This window comes from Dermochelys coriacea, chromosome 16 (genome assembly GCF_009764565.3).
Source record: "Dermochelys coriacea isolate rDerCor1 chromosome 16, rDerCor1.pri.v4, whole genome shotgun sequence".
Taxonomy (NCBI): domain Eukaryota; kingdom Metazoa; phylum Chordata; order Testudines; family Dermochelyidae; genus Dermochelys; species Dermochelys coriacea.
This window is the reverse complement of record NC_050083.1, coordinates 6,141,247-6,166,460: the sequence shown is the minus strand read 5'-3', so window position 1 is coordinate 6,166,460 and position 25,214 is coordinate 6,141,247. Positions and strand designations below refer to the sequence as shown.

The following is a 25,214-nucleotide window of genomic DNA, read 5'->3' as shown; positions in this document are numbered from 1 at the left end:
CATAAGCTTTCGTGAGCTACAGCTCACTAGCTCATGAAAGCTTATGCTCTAATAAATTTGTTAGTCTCTCAGGTGCCACAAGTACTTCTTTTCTTTTTGTGAATACAGACTAACACGGCTGCTACTCTGAAACCTTTTAAACTGCGTAACCATCCCAAGAGTGATAGCTGGGATAGCAAAGTATTAGCTATAAAAGGTTTGCAGGTGTGCAAACTATGTTCAGACAAATGGCACAGACATCTGTTACCTGAGCCATTCAGCCTGAAGAAGCATGATGCTTCCAAGTGAAAAGGGGAAAATATTGGTCAAACGAAGGGTAAAATATCTGTAAAAAGTACTAATAATGCTAAATGGACATTTAAACAGGATCCACTCCTTGGGATTCAAACACACCCCTTCCTGCATTTGGGAAGTATAAGGAGGGGTAGGAGAATGTAACATTCTCTGGGGTGTCCATCAGATCTATAGATTTCACTTACATTATAAATATTCCCTCTAACACCCAAGGCCATGTGCCTGGAGTTACAGCAGATGCTGCAACATTTGGATGGCCACCTGTTTTTGCAGGCAGGGCTATTTCACTCTGGCATAGGCTCACCTAGAGGAACATTGGTGAGCTCACTCTGGTGTGGAAATTACTCAAAAAGGATGTTTTCTGAGCCCCTTGAATTTTAGCTTCTCTGAAATGAAACTGGAATGATCCTCCCAGTATAAAGGAGAGGGTCTCGCTTATTGTTTTAGGGTCCTCCAGGGTCTCCTTTCTTGCCGAGAAGAATACACATTAAAATCCTTGTTGTGCTTAGAGATCATCTCCCTGATCCAAGTTCTCACTTCAGCACCCACTTGGGCTTTAACTGGGCAGGGAGCCAGAGCAAGGCCTAAGCACCAATTACTTTCCACTCAGTGCACCGAAGAGGGGCTTAAGGAATGCATTTACCTTGTCTTGCCTTCTGGACGGGTCAAATTTCCCCCTTAGTGCTAATCCTGAACTGCTGCAGGAAAAACACTCACTCAAATTGCCCTCATTTTTCCATTGATTAAGTACTAACAAATTGTTGTTTAAATCCAAACAACAATTCCACCAATTCATGCATATGGCAAAAAAAAAAAAACATTATGTAGTATGGCTCCAATGTTCCCAAGCTAAATGGTTGTATCTGTTTGTTTATACCGTGCCTAGCACAAGGGGGCCCTGACCCATAACTGGGGACTGTACGCACTACAGTGATACAAATTCATAATAAAATAAATAAGATTATTTATTCATTTATCTAATAATAATAATAATAAATGAGTGAAGCTATATTAGCCACACGTAATTTGATTCATGCAGTTATGTCCTTTGACTGACTGGGCACTTGTGAAACAGACATTATAACGTGGCCTAGCCTTGCCCTCTATAGTACACAGGCCCTCGTATACCTCAGTAGGATTGTGCGATGGAACAGAGAGGAAAATGTGGCTCCCATCCCCTTTTTCACCATGATCAGTGCCATAAAGTGCCCTGCTCTGCAGTGAGAAGGAACCTCTGAGTTTTCTCACCTTTCAGGGCAGGGGGACCAGCAGGACCACTTTCCCCTTGAATAAACAATAAGAACTGATCAGAGAGGCAGTGATCTTGATAGTGGATCAGAATGGAAGTTCTGTTGTGATAATAAACAACAGGGTTGCAATGGTCACATTGAGGAGAATTTGGCCCCTCTGTTTTCAAATATATAGTGAAGGGAAGCTGGGAAGCCATGGTGGTTTGGATGCCTAGATATTATAGGGATAGGTGCTTTACAAATAGCTCTAATTGTGGCAAAGTATCTTGTTCTCCTCAGCAGACTCAGTCCTTTTTAGCCTTGGAGACACCGGCTTGGGCAAGGCAAATCCTTACAGGTAGCACAGGGTCCAGTTATTCCTTTCCCTGATCAATCCCTTGTGTTTGTTTTCCTTCCTTTCTGGGACCAGGAAGCGTAGCCTCCCTTCCTTGAAGGGTTTGGTATCTTGCTGCCCTTAGCCTACTGACAACTTCTCTCACTATCTCCTCCCTCTCCTTCCACGCTGGGGAGGGTTTAAAAAGGTCTTCACCAGTTGGAGCCAGCTGAACCTAATTAGCTCCCTAGCAACCCCTTTTCCAGTTGGATCTTATTTTCCTGGTGGTTATATCCCCAGTGAACAGGGAGAGGCCTTTTAATGCCCAGGGACTAATTACTACCCCTCCCTTTTTTGTAGCTGTTTGTCCTGGGTTTACCACACTGTTTGTCCTGGGTTTACCACATAATTAATATTTGTTTAAAAATGAAGTTCCTGCTATTTATGAGAGAACAAAGTTGTCTATGTTTTGTTACTTTACCCTTTGGGCCAGCTGGCCCCACCTTCCCAGGGATCCCCTGAGCTCCCTGTTCTCCTACAAACACAGAAAACGCAGACTGAATATTCTCCAAGGTGAACTGAGAATGAAACCTCAAAACTTGGAAATAAAATAACCCACCTCTGCCTAAACAAAATAAAGTATCTGCATCAGTCTTCCTTAGAAGAGTATAGTTGGATAGATTAACAATATTGCTGGGTGGGTTAAGGGAACCACTGTTGTGGCCCCTTGTGGCATGTAGTAGTTTAGATAGTTTAGTGTCCTTTTTCTTTTGTAGAGAAGCAAAGTGTGTGTTATAAATGGCTTGTCTAGTTTTTGTAAAGTCCAGCCACGAGGAAGTTTGTGTGGAAGGTTGTTTTTTTATGAGAGTATCTAGTTTTGAGAGCTCATTCTTAATCTTTCCCTGTTTGCTGTAGAGGATGTTGATCAGGTGGTTCTGCAGTTTCTTTGAGAGTGTGTGGCACAAGCTGTCAGCATAGTCTGTGTGGTATGTAGATTGTAATGGATTTTTTACCTTCAGTCCTTTTGGTACATGCCACAATGGAGCCACAACAGTGGTTCCCTTAACCCACCCAGCAATATTGATAATCTATCCAACTATACTCTTAGCCCAGCAGAAGAATCTGTCCTATCTCGGGGTCTCTCCTTCTGCCCCTCCACCCCCACGAACATGATACAGTTCTGTGGTGACCTAGAATCCTATTTTCGATGTCTCCGACTCAAGGAATATTTCCAACACACTTCTGAACAACATACTAACCCACAGAGACCTTCCTACCAAGACTACAAAAAGAAGGATTCTGGGTGGACTCCTCCTGAAGGTCGAAACAATAGACTGGACTTCTACCTAGAGTGCTTTTGCCGACGTGCACGGGCTGAAATTGTGGAAAAGCAGCATCACTTGCCCCATAACCTCAGTCGTGCAGAACACAATGCCATCCACAGCCTCAGAAACAACTCTGACATCATAATCAAAAAGGCTGACAAAGGAGGTGCTGTCGTCATCATGAATAGGTCAGAATATGAACAAAAGGCTGCTAGGAAGCTCTCCAACACCACTTTCTACAAGCCATTACCCTCTGATCCCACTGAGGGTTACCAAAAGAAACTACAGCATTTGCTCAAGAAACTCCCTGAAAAAGCATAAGAACAAATCCGCACAGACACACCCCTGGAACCCTGACCTGGGGTATTCTATCTGCTACCCAAGATCCATAAACCTGGAAATCCTGGATGCCCCATCATCTCAGGCATTGGCACCCTGACAGCAGGATTGTCTGGCTATGTAGACTCCCTCTTCAGGCCCTACACTACCAGCACTCCCAGCTATCTTTGAGACACCACTGACTTCCTGAGGAAACTACAATCCATCAATGATCTTCCTGAAAACACCATCCTGGCCACTATGGATGTAGAAGCCTCTACACCAACATTCCACACAAAGATGGACTACAAGCTATCAGGAACAGTATCCCCAATAATGTCATGGCTAACCTGGTGGCTGAACTTTGTGACTTTGTCCTCACCCATAACTATTTCACATTTGGTGACAATGTATACCTTCAAATCAGCAAAAAAGAAAAGGAGTACTTGTGGCACCTTAGAGACTAACAAATTTATTTGAGCATAAGCTTTCGTGAACTACAGCTCACTTCATTGGATGCATTCGGTGGAAAAACTTTAACAAATTTATTTGAGCATAAGCTTTCGTGAGCTACAGCTCACTTCATCAGATGCATCCAATGAAGTGAGCTGTAGCTCACGAAAGCTTATGCTCAAATAAATTTGTTAGTCTCTAAGGTGCCACAAGTACTCCTTTTCTTTTTTCAGTTAAAGGAGTGGAGAGTAAGCTGACATGGTAGCATGTAGACAATGGTTGTTTGGCAGATTAGGTTCCAACTCTGCATCAAGATCTGCTCATCCTAATGACTTCAATGGGCCTCCATGCAAGAGTCCATGCTAATGGCTAATGATGCAAGATTAGAGACTCAGTACAGGAAGGTAGTCTAGATGACTTCTCAAGGTCCCTTACAGCCCTATGTTTCTGTGATCATTTGCCCTTTGGTAGTGAAGGCATGTTTAAGGCAGCTGAATGCAAGGAGTTCCTGGTTCTACAGGCTCCAGGTTAGCAAGAACCATAATATGCAATGCTGTTGTTAACATGTTTGTCACTCACCTGGATAGGTGTCTTTAGCAGCACAAACAACAGTGGATATGCAGAGCAAAGCGATGAGTGTTTTCTGGGCAGCTCTCCACATGGCTGGTGCTGGTCTCTGCAGTGGCAGCTCTGCTTGTCTTCTCACCAATTTTTCCTCTGCTTAGCAGTTCAGTCTCTGCAAGGCTTTTATATGCACTAGCCATGGAGCACTAATCTCCTCCTCTGTTGTCTCAGCATCTCCTTCCCACTCTCCACATTCCAGCAGTGTCCACTGAAATGTTTATGTTGCAGGCTTCACAGCCATAGCTAATTAAATGGTCTGCTAGGAGACATTCAAATATTAGAGTAGCAGCCATTGCTTCATCCACATGGCAAATGCACTCTCCTGCAATGACGATTATTGAACAGAGCCAGTCTTAACCCTTCCGCCCCAAGTTAATTCATGTGAACGAATCTGTTGGAACATTACAGTAGGGTCCCAAGTAATGAGCCCAATCTGACCTTCTTCATCACTTCAAGTCCCCTGTTGGCTTCAGTGGGAACCTTTGGGTGAAGAGGGAGAACAGGACTGGGTGAATTTAATATGAGACCATAAGTACAGCCATATTATGTCAGACCAATGGTCCCAGTATCCTCTCTTCCAAGAGTCACCAGGGTCAGATGCTTCAGAGGGAGTGAACAAAACAGAGAAATTACTGAGTAATCCATCCCCTGATTTCTAGTCCCAGCTTCTAACACTGAAATGGTATAATGTTATTTGCATGGCGGTAGCCCTTGGAGGTCTCATCTCAGATTGGAACCCTATTATGTTAGCTGTTGTGCATACCCCTACTAGGAGACAGTCCCTACCCCAAAGATATTACAACATAAATAGACAAGTTAAGTGAAGGGTGGGAGAAAGGAAATATTATTAGCCCCATTGTTGCAGTACAATAGAACCCCGATCATGGTTAGAGTCTCTTAGTGCTCCTTTCATACCAATAAAAAGAATGAGGAGTACTTGTGGCACCTTAGAGACTAACACATTTATTTGGGCATAAGCTTTTGTTGGCTAAAACCCAACTTCATCAGATGCATGCAATGGAAAATACAGTAGGAACATATAGATATAGATATAGATATAGATATATATTTGTTAGTCTCTAAGGTGCTACAAGTACTCCTCATTCTTTTTGCTGATACAGATTAACACAGCTACCACTCTGAAACCTGTCATACCAATGAGTCACAATGAAATCTTTCCTGCATGTCTTCTCCTCTTTAGTTAGACAAGTTGCCTGCCACATGCAAATGGATACCATTTACAGCCCATTGTAAGCCTGGAAAGAACACGGCCCTGTACATTAACAGTTTTGCATTTACTTGCAAAGGTAAATGGTGGCTGTGACACTACACCGCATATTCATCATAGTGGTATCATTATGATATTATTATGACATAAAGAAAAGGAGTACTTGTGGCACCTTAGAGACTAACAAATTTATTAGAGCATAAGCTTTCGAGAGCTACAGCTCACTTCATCGGAAAGCTTATGCTCTAATAAATTTGTTAGTCTCTAAGGTGCCACAAGTACTCCTTTTCTTTTTGCGAATACAGACTAACACGGCTGCTACTCTGAAACCTGTTATTATGACATAGTTATAATCCATTTTGTACAAAATGTGTCTTGTGAGGTATCTATAAAAAAGGTAAGATTTGCTGAATATGTTTATCCTAGTCACATGCATGTATCATTTTTGTATCTGGAGTTATGAATATTGACTATATATCTGTATTTCAAATGTGCTTACTCTGGGTAGCACCCACAACTAGCCTTTCAGGTACAACAATGAAGAAGCTAGACAGTGCTGATGGTCCATCAGCAAAGACAATGGATTATGAAAGAGTTTGGTCTTCCTGTGAATGCTCCAGACAGCCTATGAGTAATGGCTGCCGTGACTCAGCAGGGCATGCAAGGGCATGTGACCAGACCACATGACAATGAACTCCATTTTGGTGCTTGTAGTTTCCCACAAACTGGACTGGGAACTGAGCTTGGAAAAAAAGGATTCCCTCTATATGGAAAAGCTATATAAGGTGGGAGTGACATCATCTCTTGGCCTCGCTCCCCACACAAGAGAACTCCTGGAAATATCTGAGGAACAAAGACGGAACAGGGGAAGTGCGGGTCCCAGGCTAAAGGGCATTCTAGCCTGTGTATGGAAACTTGGTCGACTGTTTGTATCATCAGGGTTAGATGTTGCTAATTCAAATCCTATCAATCTAGTATGTTACATTTATTTCAGAATAGCAGCCGTGTTAGTCTGTATTCGCAAAAAGAAAAGGAGGACTTGTGGCACCTTAGAGACTAACAAATTTATTTGAGCATAAGCTTTCGTGAGCTACAGCTCACTTCATTGGCGTGTCTCTCTGATTTTACACTATTCATTTGCCTGGCACTTTTTTAAAGTAGCAAATCAGCCTGAGGCATCATAACATGTAGGAGGTCATGCGGGACAGTATCAAAAGCCTAATTAAAGTCAAGATATACCACATCTACTTCATCAACTTGAATGTTTTTATTGAGAGGTTGAACTGAAAAAATGGTTATGTACTCCCAGTCCATATCTCTGGGTTGTCATGGGAGACATCCATCAAAACTGAGAAGACAAGGCACAACATGCTATTTCTAAGGTCAAAAGCCAGCAGAAGAAAACTCCAAGAGCTAAAGAAAAAGTTTGGGCTTCCTTAGACATCACGAAAAAGTGAAAAAAGGCAAAATCTCCTTTCTTTTCCTCTTCAAATCACTATTCAATTTTCAGAGTAGCAGCCGTGTTAGTCTGTATTTGCAAAAAAGAAAAGGAGTACTTGTGGCACCTTAGAGACCCAAAAGCGTTATGAATCTCACAGAGGTGGAGTTATTAAGTCGGTGTAATGGGTGAGTTACAGTGACGCTTTGGGTCAATGTAACCAATTGCAATTGGGCTTCTGGGGGTCACAGGCTGGGGTTGGGGCTGAATGGGACTGGGGGAGCAGGGACACATGGGGAAAGGGGAGAGGAGGGTGGCGAGTAGGGGTACAAGGACACATGGAGACAGGGGCAGATGTGCCTGACTGAATGAGAGAGGCTAGAGGTAAGCCAAGGTCTGCATGGGGGAGGCTCCCCAACTCCCTAACAATCCCCCCCCAAAAAAACCCACTGTTCCATACAACAACCCTCCTGGTTCACTCCCAGGCTCCTTCCCAGCAATTACTTCCCTCTCCCTCAGCTCCTTCATTACCCCTGACTTCCCCAAGCCTTTGCACTGCTTCAGAGGGGTGTGGGAAATACGGTTCTGTATTGTAGTTTAAATGAATCATTACTCAAAGTTCTGTATTAATATGCCTCGTAAGGAATCTATTTGTCAAAAAACATTTCCTGAATCTTTTTTGTTGTCTGTGTTGTTACAGACATACTTGTTGATAGGTATTTTGAAATAAATTACCAAAATACAGTAATTGAAACTGGCATGATTATATTGTGTTACTTTGACAAATAAAATATGCAGAATTTTAAAATATTGTGCACTGAATCCCCCCAGGAGTAACATTTCCTATGCTGTTGGCAAACTCCAGCTTTCTCCGTATGCTCTCCACAGAAAGAAGGCGTGGTCCTGTGGTTAGGGCACTAGCCTGAGACTCAGGAAACCTGTATTAAATTGCCTGCTCCACCACAGAGTTCCTGTGTAACCTTGAGCAAGTCACTCAGTCTCTCTAAGCCTCAGTTCCCCACCTGTGAAATGGGGATAACAGCAACGCCCTGCCTCACAAAGCTAATATTGATAGCTGCAAAGCAAATATCCACAACAAAAACCAGCCAGGCATATAACTGACCCACATGGAAGAGGGTGTATGCTCTAAATTTTCACTGTAACATACTTTAGAAAAATGAAGGAATTTTGTCCACATTTTGCAGAAATAACTTTTGAGCATAGGACCCTGCCTTAGCCTTCCTGCCCGCAACATTGGCTTCAGTGGGAGGTAAGTGGACATATTAAATGGCTAGATTGGGACCCTTTTATTTCATCCTCAGGAGAACACTTGACTCGTGGCACCAAGGGTTCAGCATTTGGCCCCAGGCAAAGATATAAACTACAGTACTTAGCCCAGGGCTAACCAGATCTCGGGGGACCCAGCATATAAACTGATGCAAGGAAAGGACAAGCTGACCCATACTTTTTCAGGAAGTACAGCAGCACTTGTTGGCCTACCATTATATTGCTTCATAAAATGAAGTCATTTCATATTTTTTGCTATGGAAGGAGTGGGGGATACTTTTGTTGTCCGAATGTCGGATTAATGATTTTGCCGCCCCTTGGCCCTGAAATAATTGCTGCCCCCATATGAACTTGGTTTTAGTTTTTTTACAAATTCGCAACTTCATTGGTGGTTTCAATACGCGCTATGATTGGTATAATCGTGGCATCCACAAACACCAACTCCATCATTTCCAATTGATTGAGAACAATGCTAGCAACTGTCAAGCTACAAGCAAACATTAAACTAAAGCAGCAGCTCTTTAAACTGCACCTGCTTTTCCTTTATCAAACCGACTTCAGAAAGAACTGGAAATGTAACACTAAGCCAGCTCCCCAGCTCACTGAGAGGGCGATCAGCCAACACCTATTAACACATGCTTCCGATAATGAAGCAACAGCATTGCTTCACCACAGAGACAAATGCAAGAGGATGCAAGCCAATGTTACCTCCCCTAAGCCCCATGCATAGGACTTGACATCCTACTGCTCCCACACTATCGCTCCCACATGCCCTGAGTATCCACAAATGTTTGTCTGCTGTATTTGCCTGTGTATTTCTGTGAGAAGAGACACGGAGACTAACACCGAGAAGAGCGGGGCAGACAGACAGGAATACATGAGCACCTTTCAGTTCCCTGGCCTTATCAGCATGAGCACCTATTGGCTTATGCTAGATCCTTTGCAGAGCATTTAGGGCAGGAGGAGACTGGGCTGAGGACCCTCATGCACTGATTTTGGATCAGGTCAAGGGCCTGCTTGCCCCTCAGGACTGCGCCGCCTGCTGATTGGAGTGAAGAGGTTCTCACTTGATATAAACACAGGGCAGGTATTTAAACAGGAACAGGAAGTGGTCTGGAGGGTCTCAGAGGACAGGTGGAAGCACTTTTCTCGCCCTCTCCTCCCAGTTCCATGGTGAGAAGCTGGAGCTTTAAGGCTCTGATTTCAACATATAACATTATCCTTCATGTGAGAACAAATGATACAGCTAGATTCTTGCTGGAAAGTATTAAGGGAGACTATGATAGGCTGGGGAAGACACTTAAGGAAATAGAGGCTCAGGTGATCTTTAGTGGGATTCTGCCTGTTCCTAGAGAAGGGCAACAAAGGTGTGACAAGATTATGACTATCAACAGATGGTTTAGGCAGTGGTGCTATAAGGAGGGCTTTGGGATGTATGGCCACTGGGAGGCATTCATGGACAGAGGACAGTTCTCTCGGGATGGATTTCATCTGAGTAGGGAAGGAAATAGACTTCTAGGAAGGAGGCTGGCACAACTGATTAAGAGAGCTTTAAACTAGGAATTTGGGGGAGATGGTTGGGAGATGTACAGGTAATCTCTACGCCAGATTTTAGCATTGAGAGGGAAGAAAACAAAGTAAGAAAGAATACAGCCGTAGGTAGGAGAATGTATATGAGGAGGAAGGGCAGTGTGGATACCAGTCTAATAGGTTTCAGAGTAGCAGCCGTGTTAGTCTGTATTTGCAAAAAGAAAAGGAGTACTTGTGGTACCTTAGAAACTAACAAATTTATTTGAGCATAAGCTTTTGTGAGCTACAGCTCACTTCATCGGATGCTAATAGGTTATACTGGCTGTAGAATGACTGTGCCTAATAGGGTACAAAATGTGAGCGAGGCCAAACAGCAAAAATTAAGATGTTTGTACACCAATGCGAGGAGCCTAGGTAACAAAATGGAGGAACTAGAGCTACTGGTGCAGGAAGTGAAACCAGATATTATAGGGATAACAGAAACATGGTGGAATAGTAGTCATGACTGGACTACAGGTATTGAAGGGTATGTGCTGTTTAGGAAAGACAGAAATAAAGGTAAAGGTGGTGGAGTAGCATTGTATATCAATGATGAGGTAGAATGTAAAGAATTAAGAAGCAATGCAATGGATAAAACAGAGTCCGTCTGGGCAAAAATTACATTGGGGAAGATAACTAGTAAAGCCTCTCCTACGATAGTGCTTGGGGTGTGCTATAGACCTCCGGGATCTAATTTGGATATGGAAAGAGTCCTTTTTAATGTTTTTAATAAAGTAAATACTAATGGAAACTGCGTGATCATGGGAGACTTTAACTTCCCAGATATAGACTGGAGAGCCAGTGCTAGTAATAATAATAGGGCTCAGATTTCCTAGATGCGATAGCTGATGGATTCCTTCATCAAGTAGTTGCTGAACCGACTAGAGGGGATGCCATTTTAGATTTGGTTTTGGTGAGTAGTGAGGACCTCAATGAAGAAATGGTTGTAGGGGATAATCTTGGTTCAAGTGATCATGAGCTAATTCAGTTCAAACTGAACGGAAGGATTAACAAAAATAAATCTGCAACTAGGGTTTTTGATTTCAAAAGGGATGACTTTCAAAAATTAAGGAAATTAGTTAGGGAAGTGGATTGGACTGAAGAATTTATGGATCTAAAGGTAGAGGAGGCCTGGGATTACTTTAAATCAAAGCTGCAGAAGCTATCAGAAGCCTGTATCCCAAGAAAGGGGAAAAAATTCATAGGCAGGAGTTGTAGACCAAGCTGGATGAGCAAGCATCTTAGAGAGGTGATTAAGAAGAAGCAGAAAGCATACAGGGAGTGAAAGATAGGAGGGATCAGCAAGGAAAGCTACCTTATTGAGGTCAGAACATGTAGGGATAAAGTGAGACAGGCTGAAAGTCAAGTAGAGTTGGACCTTGCAAAAGCAATAGAAAAGGTTCTATAGCCATATAAATAAGAAGAAAACTAAGAAAGAAGAAGTGGGGCCACTAAACACTGAGAATGGAGTGGAGGTTAAAGATAATCTAGGCATGGCCCAATAACTACACAAATACTTTGCCTCAGTCTTTAATAAGGCTAAAGAGGATTTTAGGGATAATGGTGGCATGACAAATGGGAATGAGGATATGGAGGTAGATATTACCATATCTGAGGTAGAAGTGAAACTCAAACAGTTTAATGGGACTAAATCAGGGGGCCCAGATAATCTTCATCCAAGAATATTAAAGGAATTGGCACCTGAAATTGCAAGCCTTTTAGTAAGAATTTTTAATGAATCTGTAAACTCAGGAGTTGTACCGTATGATTGGAGAATTGCTAATATAGTTCCTATTTTTAAGAAAGGAAAAAAAAGTGATCTGGGTAACTACAGGCCTGTTAGTTTGATATCTGTGGTACGCAAGGTCCTGGAAAAAATTTTGAAGGAGAAAATAGTTAAGGACATTGAAGTCAATGGTAAATGGGACAAAATACAACATGGTTTTACAAAAGGTAGATTGTGCCAAACCAACCTGATTTCTTTTTTTGAGAAAGTAACAGATTTTTTAGACAAAGGACATGCAGTGGATCTAATTTACCTAGATTTCAGTAAGGCGTTTGATACTGTGCCACATGGGGAATTATTAGTTAAATTGGAAAAGATGGGGATCAATATGAACACTGAAAGGTGGATAAGAATTGGTTAAAGGGGAGACTACAATGGATCCTACTGAAAGATTAACTGTCAGGCTGGAGGGAGGTTACTAGTGGAGATCCTCAGGGATCAATTTTGGGACCAATCTTTTTATTACTGACCTCGGCACAAAAAGTGGGAATGTGCTAATAAAGTTTGCGGATGATACAAAGCTGGGAGGTATTGACAATTCAGAGAAGGATCGGGATATCTGGATGACCTTGTAAACTGGAGTAATAGTAATAGGATGAAATTTAATAATGAGAAGTGTAAGGTTATGCATTTAGGGATTAATAATAAGAATTTTAGTTATAAACTGGGGACGCATCAATTAGAAGTAATGGAGGAGGAGAAGGACCTTGGAGTATTGGTTGATCATAGGATGACTATGAGCTGCCAATGTGATATGGCTGTGAAAAAAGCTAATGCAGTTTTGGCATGCATCAGGAGAGGTATTTCCAGTAGGGATAAGGAGGTTTTAGTACCATTATACAAGGCACTAGTGAGACCTCACCTGGAATACTGTGTGCAGTTCTGGTCTCCCATGTTTAAGAAGGATGAATTCAAACTGGAGCAGGTACAGAGAAGGGCTACTAGGATGATCCGAGGAATGGAAAATTTGTCTTATGAAAGGAGACTTAAGGAGCTTGGCTTGTTTAGCCAAACTAAAAGAAGGTTGAGGGGAGACATGATTGCTCTCTATAAATATATCAGAGGGATAAATATCGGAGAGGGAGAGGAATTATTTAAGCTCAGCACCAATGTGGACACAAAAACAAATGGGTATAAACTGGCCACCAGGAAGTTTAGACTTGAAATTAGACGAAGGTTTCTAACCATCAGAGGAGTGAAGTTTTGGAATAGCCTTCCAAGGGAAGCAGTGGGGGCAAAAGATCTATCTGGTTTTAAGATTCTACTCGATAAGTTTATGGAGGAGATGGTATGATGGGATAATGGGATTTTGGTAAGTAATTGATCTTTAAATATTCAGGGTAAATAGGCCTAATCCCCTGAGATTGGATATTAGATGAATGGGATCTGAGTTACCCAGGAAAGAATTTTCTGTAGTATCTGGCTGATGAATCTTGCCCATATGCTCAGGGTTTAGCTGATCGCCATATTTGGGGTCGGGAAGGAATTTTCCTCCAGGGCAGATTGGAGAGGCCCTGGAGGTTTTTCGCCTTCCTCTGTAGCATGGGGCACGGGTCACTTGAGGGAGGATTCTCTGCTCCTTGAAGTCTTTAAACCACGATTTGAGGACTTCAATAGCTCAGACATAGGTGAGGTTTTTTTGTAGAAGTGGGTGGGTGAGATTCTGTGGCCTGCATTGTGCAGGAGGTCAGACTAGATGTCAGAATGGTCCCTTCTGACCTTAGTATCTATGAATCTATGAAAACATTGTCCCTTTAGAGAGACAATGTTATCATTTAACTTAGGGTCATTTTTTTCTTTATTTTATAAACTCAGTGCTGCAGCCCTGGACCAGGGTGGGACTTGGTTTGTTTCTGCTGCAGGATGTCCTATGTCTCCATTAGATGGGCATGTAAGCACATCCAGCACCTACCTGCATTGCCTGCCAGCATGTCCCTTAGAATGGGTTTGTATTGTTCTGATTCTCCCAAAATGTTGAATCACTCGTCCTTGGCAAAGTAGGTCCTGTTTTCGACATCTCTGGGGTCAAGACGCAGCTCGTTATTTCCTGGTGAACATAGGAGTAATGTGAAATATTCACTCCGTGCCAAGAACACTTTGCACAATGCTGGGTTTATTTGTGGTGACCCTCACCCACCTGAGCATGACTCACCAGCCTGTCACCCCTAGGCTGACTCTGGGAGTGCCTTAGCTAACCCAGTTTCCATCCCCCACTCTCATCTTTCCAGTAGCAAACAGAACCCACATCTAACACCCTTCTCCCAGGCAGGAGATCAGAATCTATAGCATCCATTCCTCTATGGCCACCACCAGCCCCAGTCCAGTGGCAAGTCAGCACAACACAAATGCAGTTTCTGTCCTGGCTCCATTGGTTCAAATGAGACTCCTTGCCCAGTGATTAGGACAGAATTCTGGATCTTAGAGTCTAATGGGAGCTGGAGGGAACCATCAGGAATAAGGGGAAGGGCAGGGAGAGGGAATGTGACAAGAGACAGAGCTGAGCAGAGCTGCAAAGGCTGGGTTCCCTGTGGAATCCCACAGTGGAGCTGGGTATTCAGTGACCTGCTGACTCTTCTGGCCAGCAAGACTTGCTTGTATGATCTTGGGCAAATTACTTTGTGTCTTTGTGCCTTGGTTTATGTGCAATGATACTTGGTAAAGCACTTTGAGATCTACCAATGAAAATTACTATGTAAGAGCTACAGGAATTGTTATGATCACTCTAAGCCATGTTACAAAGGGGGGGCGGGGGTATGGCAGGAAGGAGCTCTTAAGCAAAAGTGAGCCAGTAATTTCTTTACTAAGTGATGTCAGCATGTGACTATTGTCATTTCCCAACCAAAATTCTGTCAGCTGTTTCCCGAAACCTCTCTTGTATGAATCCCAGTTACGATGACCCATCCGCCCATCTCTAGAAAACCTGCAGAGAAAAAGTGAGAGGCTTGTCACATTCATTTTTGTTTTCTGTGACTAGCAGTTCAGGTCCCTCCAGGGCAAATTGCTCATATCATGTATATTACGATAAATCAGAATTACACAGCCCATCATTTTAACTTTCTTGTCATGAGCTCTTCTAGAGAGGAGAGAATTTTCAATGGGCCACATCTTGAGATCCTTATTCAATTTCCTTCCATGGGCATATTCTAGTTCTCTTCCGTAAGAACCTGCTTTAGGAATTTCCAAGTTAAAAAATACATCAGGCAAACTTCCACTGTACAGACCTGTTATTTGGTCGAGTAAATACTGAATGAGGGTCTCAAGATTTGGGCCAGTGTAAACTAAAGTTGACAAAAGCCAAATCTACCCAGAATAACAAAAATTTGATTCTATTCAATACTGGGTTGCTCATGTAACTCCCATGCTCTTATACAAACAAAATTTTATTTTTATTCCAAATTAAGGGAGGGCAGTGGTGGGGAAAAGGAATAGATTTGTTGGAAGATTGCAAAGTCAAGCACTCAAAAATTAGGACATGTAAGAACGTAAGAATGGCCATACTGGGTCAGACCAAAGGTCCATCTATCCCAGTATCCTGTCTTCTAATAGTGGCCAATGCCAGGTGCTTCAGAGGGAACAAACAGAACAGTAACCATCAAGATTGAAGATTGCCCATGCAACCGTATTTCAGGTCTCTTTTGAGTCCAATTTGTGAACTGAATTAGGCACAGAACTCATGGGGGAAAATGTTATTTGATCTGTGTAATTAAAGACCATCTCATAATGCATGCACACAAAAGGGACCAAATTACATTACAGGGCCACTGCTGTTTTTCAATCCAGTTTTGAAGAATCCAGGTGACACAGATGCTACATAAAGGTCACACTACAGCCACATCAGTAGGGATAGAACCCGTGACCTTTAGCATTGCAAGCACCACCCGTTATCACCAGAGCTAAAGGAGCAACCCTTAAGTGTAAGCAATTAATTGCCACTAGGGGGCAGCATGATGATGCTCCCTTAGCGGCTGCATTGCACTAGCACTAGAGCTGGTTGAAAAATAAAAAACATAAATTTTATGAAAAACTTAGAAACCTCCAAAGTTGTTTTCAGTTCAAAAGGTTCCAGATAAACCCATTTTTGCTTGATTTTTAATCTTAGTAGAATTTATCATCCCCCCAAAATATACTGTCAAAACCACAATTGAAATTTCACGTTTACCAAACACCCAGTTTTCAATAAAAGAAAAAACCTTTAGTAACCATTACGATCCAACGTTTCATTAAAATGCAGGGGGTTTGGGGGGGAGCTTTTGCCAAAAGAAACATTAAACCCTGTCGCTATTTTGCAAAAATTTTCATTTTCAGAGGGGAAAGGGCTGTTTTTCCTACATAAAGCCTCTCAGTTTGAAAACTTTTGACCATCTCTAGCTAGCTCATGCCTCCACTCATATATGGCTCTGCAATCCACCACTCCCAGCACCAGAAGCAGCGGCTACACTGTAACTCCTCTGTATTCACGTAAGTCTTCCCCTGCTGATAGTGGGACATTACACTCGGCGGCTGTATCTGCCACTGGAGAAAGAAAAGGAGTACTTGTGGCACCTTAGAGACTAACAAATTTATTAGAGCATAAGCTTTCGTGAGCTACAGCTCACTTCAGAACTGTCCCCTTTGTCAGCAAAGCAACGAACGTTAAGAAATGGGTTCAGCCGAGCTATGTTTGTTAAATACACAGGACAGTTCAATAGCACTAGCACCAAAATGTGCCTGGCTCTGCATTGGGGACATTAGAAGGGTGAGGGCAGAGTGCACCATGCCAGACCTAGACAATTTGTCTGGCAATGCTGGGGAGCACAAGAGGAATAGCAGTCTCTGCCGGCAGCATTGTGGCTCCAGAGAGAGCGTGTGAGTGAAGTGATAGCACAGAAAGAAGAGCACTCAGGGGTTCACTGGCTCCAACTGTTCTTGAGGTGCAGAAAGTCCCTCTGCCCAGCGTAAACTTCCTTGTCAACGGGCCTTATTCAGAAGTGACACATGGGGGGGTGTCATGTGCCCCCCCCCCAGATTTCTGCCTTCCATTTAGCCCTGTTCACTGAAGTGCTGATGTAGCAGGACAGAGCAAGGTTGTGACTCCTTGGATAGCTGCTTCCTGCTCATGCATCTAATCGGTGGCTGACGGCTAGTTTGGACTCACCTTGGTTGTGCTTGCAGAAGACACAAAGACAATAGGATGCCAAAGAAAGGAATGCAGGGTCCCCACCCTTGTAATCTTTTCTGTTATAGCCAACCCCATAACCAGATTTCACATCTTTCTCTAACTTCTTTTGTCTTAAAGAAATTCCACTTTACACCTGTCATCGTTTGAAGAATTCTCATCTCTACTGATATCTCTGTCACTTAATGCAGCTGCTTCCAGATCAGGGCTGGTCCATAACATTTTGGCACCTGAGGTGGGGAGCTCAAATGACGCACCCATACCCCCTCGCTTGGGCAAAACTTTGGAAGATCTCAATTCTGCCTTCTTCCTGTTCTACTCCTGTCATGGTACTGCTCTGCTACCTACCCCAATAAAGGAGAACTAACAATTTAAAATGCCTCATTTGAAAATTTTAAGTAACACTTAACTTTCAAACACCTGAACAGCAAATGTAACTTTTCTTGTCTGCAAAGTAAACACTGGCATTTTTATCTGTTTGAATAATCAAAGTGGTGCTTTCCATGCCTTCTTGGTTGCAAAGATTTGAACTGCTTCCTGCTGCAGGTCTACAGTCTGGGCCAGCTCATGCTCTGTTGAGATGGTTGCAAGGCCAACCAGCCTCTCCTGTGTCATTGTGGAGTGTAGATGTGTTTTTATTAACTTCAGTTTGGAGAAGCTGCGTTCTCCACTGGCAGCTGTTACAGGAAAAAGTATGTGCAGAGCAACAAAAGCATTTGGAAAGAGGGTGGTTATCTTATTTGGGCACATATATTCCAGAACAGTCTTTGGAGTTGATCCTGTGAAATGTATCTTGAAAGGGCTTTCAGTTCATCATCTAAATCACTTGTATCAATATCACACATGTCATCAGGTATCAACACTGTCTCTAGTGCCCTGCATTGCTGGTGTAGGTCTTCTTCAGGTATAGTGAGGAGTTTTGGAATATCATACAACATCCCAAATATACTGTTATGTTCCTTGAACTGCATGAAATATTCTTCAACTCACTCTATTGCACAATCTAGCACCTGGTTAAAGAATTCAATTTTGAATTGTTGTTTGGAGTCTCTTATTGGATTATCCTGTGCCTTGTAACCAAAATATCTTCTTCTTCTGTGACTCTTGTATTCTTGAATGGGTGGGAAAATAGCTTCAGTGTGAAGTTCCTCTGCCAACTTCTGTGCACTCTTCAGAACGTTTTGAAATCCCTCATCTGACCGGTAAGACTGTAGGTATGAGATTGCTTTGTCCAGACGTTCCATTGCTCCAGATATATCAATGTCAACACCTTGGAGTCTCTTGCTTACAACATTTATTTCAGACAGTATGTCATGCCACAAAACTAAGTTACACAGAAATTTGCAGTTATGTATGTTTCTGGTGATTGCATTTCCCTCTGGCACTGTTCTCCAACGAACAGTACCTGTCATAGCATAATTCTCCCTAATGGCAACTATGTTATCATCTATCTTCCCAATTTGGTGTTTGATAGGCTTTATCTCCTCCACTCAACTTTCCCATCATGTGGCACTCAGTGGTTTCAGTGTCAGAGAGGATGTTCCCAGATGTTGCTTCAAAATTTGCCATCGATGAGTTGAAAAAATACATAGATGCTTTGAATTACATTAAAAAATTCAGCGGCCTCACTAGAAGCTGATGCTGCATCACTGACCACCAAGTTCAATGAATGAGAACTGTATGAGACAAAAAAAGTTTGAGGGTTTAACTCTCAGATCCATGTCTGCACTCCTCTGTTCTTTCCTCTCATGATGGCACCATTATCGTAGCCCAGACCTCTCACGTCAGCTATCACAATTCCCGTATCTTCCAGCTTTTTAAGAAGCACATTTGTCATATCAGCTCCTGCAGTATCATCAATGACAAAACATTCAAAAAAATGCTCTCCGAGAGTCACCATTGCAGGGACATTTTCACTAGGTTCTGTTGTTGTTACAAAACACACCATTAAAGTCATTTGTTCCATATGGCTGATGTCAGGTGTGTAGTCCAGAATAACAGAGTAATATCTTAAAAAGAAAAGGAGTACTTGTGGCACCTTAGAGACTAACACATTTATTTGAGCATAAGCTTTCGTGAGCTACAGCTCACTTCATCGGATGCATTCGGTGGAAAATACAGTGGGGAGATTTATATACACACACAGAGAACATGAAACAATGGGTTTTATCATACACACTGTAAGGAGAGTGATAACTTAAGATGAGCCATCACCAGTGGGGGGAAAGGGGGAGGAGGAAAACCTTTCATGGTGACAAGCAAGGTGGGCCATTTCCAGCAGTTAACAAGAAAATCTGAGGAACAGTGGGGGGGAGGGGAAGAGAAATAACATGGGGAAATAGTTTTACTTTGTGTAATGACTCATCCACTCCCAGTCTCTATTCAAGCCTAAGTTAATTGTATCCAGTTTGCAAATTAATTCCAATTCAGCAGTCTCTCCCTGGAGTCTGTTTTTGACGTTTTTTTGTTGAAGGATAGCCACTCTCAGTTCTGTAATCGAGTGACCGGAGAGATTGAAGTGTTCTCCAACTGGTTTTTGAATGTTATAATTCTTGATGTCTGATTTGTGTCCATTTATTCTTTTACGTAGAGACTGTCCAGTTTGACCAATGTACATGGCAGAAGGGCATTGTTATTTCTCCCCCCACCCCACCCCACATTAGTCTCTAAGGTGCCACAAGTACTCCTTTTCTTTTTGCGAATACAGACTAACCTGGCTGCTACTCTGAAACCTGTCATTATGCAAGAGTAATATCTTGCAGACTTCAAATCTGCCACAATCTTCTGTTTGACTTTTGTTGCCAGTAACTGTATGATCTCATTTTGAATTGTTTTTCCAAGTAGTGGTGTATGTACATTTCTTTGGTGGTGACTCTTCTAAGATGCTCCTGCAGTACAGCATCAAACTTAGCCATCAGCTCCACAATTTTAAGGAAGTTTCCATTGTTTGGCACATACAGCTGATCTGAAGTTCCATGCAGTGCTAGGTTTTGAGTAGCAAGCATTCTCACAAAGCAATGAGCCTTTTCAGAACATTTTGTCAGTAAAGAGACTCTGATGCAATCTTTTCTTGATATCTGTGATTATCTATGGTGGCCTTTAACCTTAGCCTCATCTCATGCTCTCTGGTGATTTGTTCTCTTCTCATGGCATGCCAGATTTCTAGCCAGATTTTTCCAGTCCTTTGTTCCTGTAGGTTTCAGAGTAGCAGCCGTGTTAGTCTGTATTCGCAAAAAGAAAAGGAGTACTTGTGGCACCTTAGAGACTAACAAATTTATTTGAGCATAAGCTTTCGTGAGCTACAGCTCACTTCATCGGATGAATAAATTTGTTTGTCTCTAAGGTGCCACAAGTACTCCTTTTCTTTTTGTTCCTGTAGAACCCAATGTGGCTGGAACATTAGACTGGAAGAGTTTGCAACAAAAACAGTATGCAGCATTCTGGGTTTTTGAGTACATAAGCTATGGCCTCTCCACTTTGTCACCAGGGGATTTCACGCCAGTAATGTGTTGGATGGAAACTTCTATTTTCATTGTCTTGGGGAACATGAAGTTTTTCACTTGCTGTGGCCCATGTACTACAAGGAAGTCCCTCAGGCTACTGCTCAAGTAGGTCCACAGTCCTGGATCATCTAGACTTAAGGAACTTAACTCAGAAACAGCTGTTTCTTGCACCTCCACCACACACTCTTCTCTGAGCTACACTTTTCTTCAGGAATGTGCATGGTTACATACATTTGAGATGGAGTTATAGATGCCGCAGTAGCTGTCAGTCACCTGCACTTTGACTAACTGGAAGATCAGGCATCTCCTCACCACTCACATCCCCACTGGGGCCGGAAGGCTCACCGTGACCATTTGTGTCTATGTATCTCAGGAGAGCTCCTTCCTGCTTAGATAGAAAAGCTTCCTTTGCTTTCTTTCTTTTTCTGAATGCTGCCCCAGAGGGGCGTTTTCTTCTTTCACTCATGACTGCTGTTCTCTGCCAGCTATAGTGGCTCTCAACACTCAGTTGAAGGGGACAAATAAGCAGGCTGGTAGCAGGGCCTGAGTGAGGGAAGATATCAGCATCTTAAGGGCCTAACTGGATCCTACTACTTCAGTTAAGTGCCTGTTCTCCTCAAGTGGGTTCAGGGAAGCAGCAGGACACAGGAAGCTCCCTGACAAGCTGGGGTTAATCGGTCCAGGCCCCTGGGGGTGCTAGAGAGGTACATAAGAGGCTCCTCCTCCTCTCTCTCCCTGCAGCTCCTGCTGCTTTCTGTTATTCCCTCTCACCTTTTCTCCTGCCTGCCTGTTCTGTCTCTTGTGCCCTCCTTCCTCCAGCACAGCACCCCACCATCTCTGTGCATCTAGAGCAGAGAGAATCCAGATGCAACAGCAGCAGACGCCATTTTCTACACTCTGGGTCCTACTGGCAACCCCCACACCCTTACCCCCGCCCGCCCCCCAAAGTCTGCCACCTGAGGCAGCCACTTCAGTTCACCTCATGGTAAGGCCAGCCCTGGTCCGGACCATACAGCAATACTGTTAGCACACTGGTTTGATAACTTCTCCTTTTAGTACCCAAACTAATGCTTTTAATCAGTCCATAATTTCATCAGTTCCTGTGTAGCACTTGCATCAAAGGCACATCCCCTTTTCACCTCATAGAATCATAGAAACAGAAAATTGGGGTTGGAAGTAGTTGAGATCCACTGCTGTTGCTGACCTTGAAAGGAGCAAAACCTAATACCTTACCGATGAGTCAGTCAATAATGAAGCAGGCCAGAGGAGTCTTCCTGTTAAAATAGGTTTGAAGGTCCCAAGTGACAAAAGATTCAGTTTTATCACTGGAGCAATTGCGTAGCTTGCACAGCTTGGTCCTTGCCAGGCCAATGAACGTGATAAGACAGATGGAGAGTTTCATTTTTTTCTACAAACTTCCATTTTTCATCTTCATTTTATAGCAGTGGTCAACAACGGGTAGAGCGTGATCGACAGGTCAATCAGGCTACTGCTCAAGTAGGTCCACAGTCCTGGATCATCTCTGACAGTCGATCTCAGGCTCCCTAATGTTGCCAACCCTCCTGCAGCCAAACTGGGAGATCGGCCACTAACAGTCCAGTGGCACAGCGGGGCTGAGGCAGGTTCCCTGCCTGCCCTGGCCCTGCACCGCTCCCGGAAGTGGCCGTCATGTTCGGCCGCGGCTCCTGGGGGGTAAGGGAAGGGGGTCTCCATGCGCTGTCCTCGCCTGCAGCACCGCCCCCGCAGCTCCCATTGTCTGGGAATGCGGAACCATGGCCAAAGGGAGCTGCAGGGGCAGTGCCTGAGGATGGGGGCAGGGCTCTGAGCCACCTGCCCTTCTTCCCACCCCAGGAGCCACATCCAGACATGCTGGTGGCTTCTGGGAGTGGCTTGGAGCCAGGGCAGGCAAGGAACCTCCCTTAGCACCGCTGCACACAGCTGCCCAGGAGCTTCCTGAGGTAAGCGGGGTTAGGGAGCTCTGCGTGCTGCCCTCTCTGTGCGCTTCTCCCAGAAGCAGCCAGCATGTTCCTGTCGCCCCTGGTGCGGGGGGAGTCTCCGTGCACTACCCCTGCCTGCAGACACCACCCCCACAGCTCCCATTGGCTGTAATTCCTGGCCAATGGAAGCTGCGGAATTGGCATTCCGGCAGCGCGTGGAGACCCTGGGGCCACGGGGACATGCTGGCTGCATCCGGGAGTGGCATGGGGCCAGGGCAGGCAGGGACTGTGTCCTCCCCTCCCATCCACACTGGCCAGAGGATATGCATATGCTGTGTCATCTTCATGGTGGAGGAGCAAGTGGACTCTTAAAGGTCTCTGGGGCACTGCACTTCCCTGATGTACATAGAGTTCCCACCAGGGCAGGGCTCCACGCTGCCCTCAAAGCAGGGCAGTGTTTGTACAGGAGAACTGAGCTTATAGACTCAAAGCAACAAATACCATATCTCTGATGTTTTTTTCTGCGATCAGGAGAAAAAGGTGATCCTGGGAGATCTGGACTGAAAGGTGAGAGACCCTGGATAAGTGTGTGAATAACTGGGGACCACAAGCCACACATCCCACTAACCTATTGATAGCATGCCAAGGCAAGTGTAAATGTTTAAAGGGAAAATGCTTGAAGCTGCATTTTTTGTGCAGTGGGCTATGCTGTTTATCCAGCTTTCATACTTTCAGTTTTCCATGGTGCTTCCAGCATGTTAAAAACAACACTCCCCAAAAGTGCCTGTCTCTCTGATTTTACACTATTCATTTGCCTGGCACTTTTTTAAAGTAGCAAATCAGCCTGAGGCATCATAACATGTAGGAGGTCATGCGGGACAGTATCAAAAGCCTAACTAAAGTCTAGATATACCACATCTAACACTTCCCCCTGTGATAAAGCTCTGTCCTTGCCTCCCTTGGTCCCGCGTTTCCTGCCGGATTTCATTAGCCTCAGAGCCTCACTGTGACCCTCCACATAACCCTTCTTTCTCTAGAGACAAGGGTCACAGTCTACTGAGCCATTTTCATCATAAGCCAGCAAGGGAGGTGAGGAGAAGTTATCCTTCCTTGCACAGTCTCTGTTGTCTCCCAGACTCAGTGATTAATCAGGGGGCAAAGGTGGAGGAGAGCCCAGGCCCACCCTCTACTCCGGGCTCCAGCCCAGGGACCCTAATAGTATCAGCTATGGTAGCTGACCTTTTACAAACATGACATGTACAATTCCCTGGGCTACTTCCCCCACAGCAGCCCTCACTTCCTCAAGCTCCACTTCACCCTTACCTCAGGGCCTCCTTCCTTGTGCCTGATATGGTGTGTACTACTCAGCCTCTCCAACCGCGCAACTTCCTCCCACAGCTCCTGACATGCACACCCACCTGACTGACTGGGAGGCTTTTAACTAGTTTCAGCCAGCCCCTGATTGGCTTCAGGTGTCCCAATCAACCTAGCCTTCTCCCTGCCTTCTGGAAAGTTCTTAATTGGCCCCAGGTGTCTTAATTGACCTGGAGCAGCTGCCATTTCACTTATTCTGGTACCAGGGATTTGTTTAGGCTGGAGCTAATATATCTATCTCCCACTACTCTTCCATAGCCATCTGGCCTTGCCCCGTCACACCCCTTATACACAAAGCTTGTTACCATGTCAAAGAAAGCTATTAGGTTGGCAAAACATGATTTGTTCTTGATAAATCCATGCTGACTCTTTACTTATCACCTTATTATCTTCTCTGTATTCACAAACTGATTGTTTAAATATTTGCTCCATTATCTTTCTGGGAACTGAAGTTAAGTTGACTGGTCTGTAATTCCAGGGTTGGCCTTATTTCCCTTTTTATAGATGGGCATCTAAGTCAGTTTTGCCTTTTGGGATCACGACTGAGTTACAGAGTTTTGTTTTCAGCTTCCTGCCAAACAGGCTCTCTGCAGGTGACAGTCCATGATTCATTGGTGCTGCTCTATAGTTCAGTATAGTCAAATATGGCTCTGTACCTGTGGCAGTGGCCTTTTCCAAAAGCCATTTAACAATTTTCACACCATTCTCCACAAAACCGTTGGATTGAGGATACCTGGGACTCAACATTCCATGCTTAACCCCATACTCGCTAGCCAATTATTTAAATTCATTTCCATCAAACTGTGGAACATTATCAGACAGGAGAACTGCCCCTTGGTCCCCATCCAACTGTGACCTCAGATCAGAAGTGGCGACCCGCTGAATTTAAGCATGTTAGGAGGAAAACAAAAACTAATCAGGATTCCCTCAGTAATGGCAAGTGGGAAGATCACAGCTCAACACCAGCATCGTCACTGAAGCCAAAGAGAATAACAATCCACCATCAAAACACAGTATTTACCAGCATAGGTAAATAAATCCATACCAATTTCATACCATGCTCTTAACTGTTCATTGTGTAAAAATATAGGATCTTTTTTCTGTTTAGTTGGTATTTTTGACATGTTTCACACATTTTAGCAGTTTTCTCTATCATTGTCCATTTGTGGCCAATACAGTCTCTCTCTGCTCTGTATTTAAAATTTGCTATACCCAAGTACCCTTCCTGTATACTTGTCAGAATGTCAGCTTGTAACATCTACTCTCCTATTTCCTCTAAGCCTCATGCCATCAATAACAGATAGTTCTGCTTTAAACTGTAAATAGGGACATGGTATGGAATGTCCTGGCAACCCTGTAA

At 43.7% G+C, this 25,214-nt stretch overlaps 1 long non-coding RNA gene across 1 annotated transcript; it reads right to left on the bottom strand.

The window, feature by feature from the left end:
- Positions 1-250: 250 nt before the first annotated feature.
- Positions 251-20,070, bottom strand: LOC122456856. The gene is made up of 3 exons (XR_006275963.1): positions 19,897-20,070; positions 5,355-5,359; positions 251-261 (listed from the first exon to the last, which is right to left on the bottom strand). It is a non-coding gene; the product is annotated as an uncharacterized LOC122456856 (long non-coding RNA).
- Between the last annotated feature and the right edge of the window lie 5,144 nt (positions 20,071-25,214).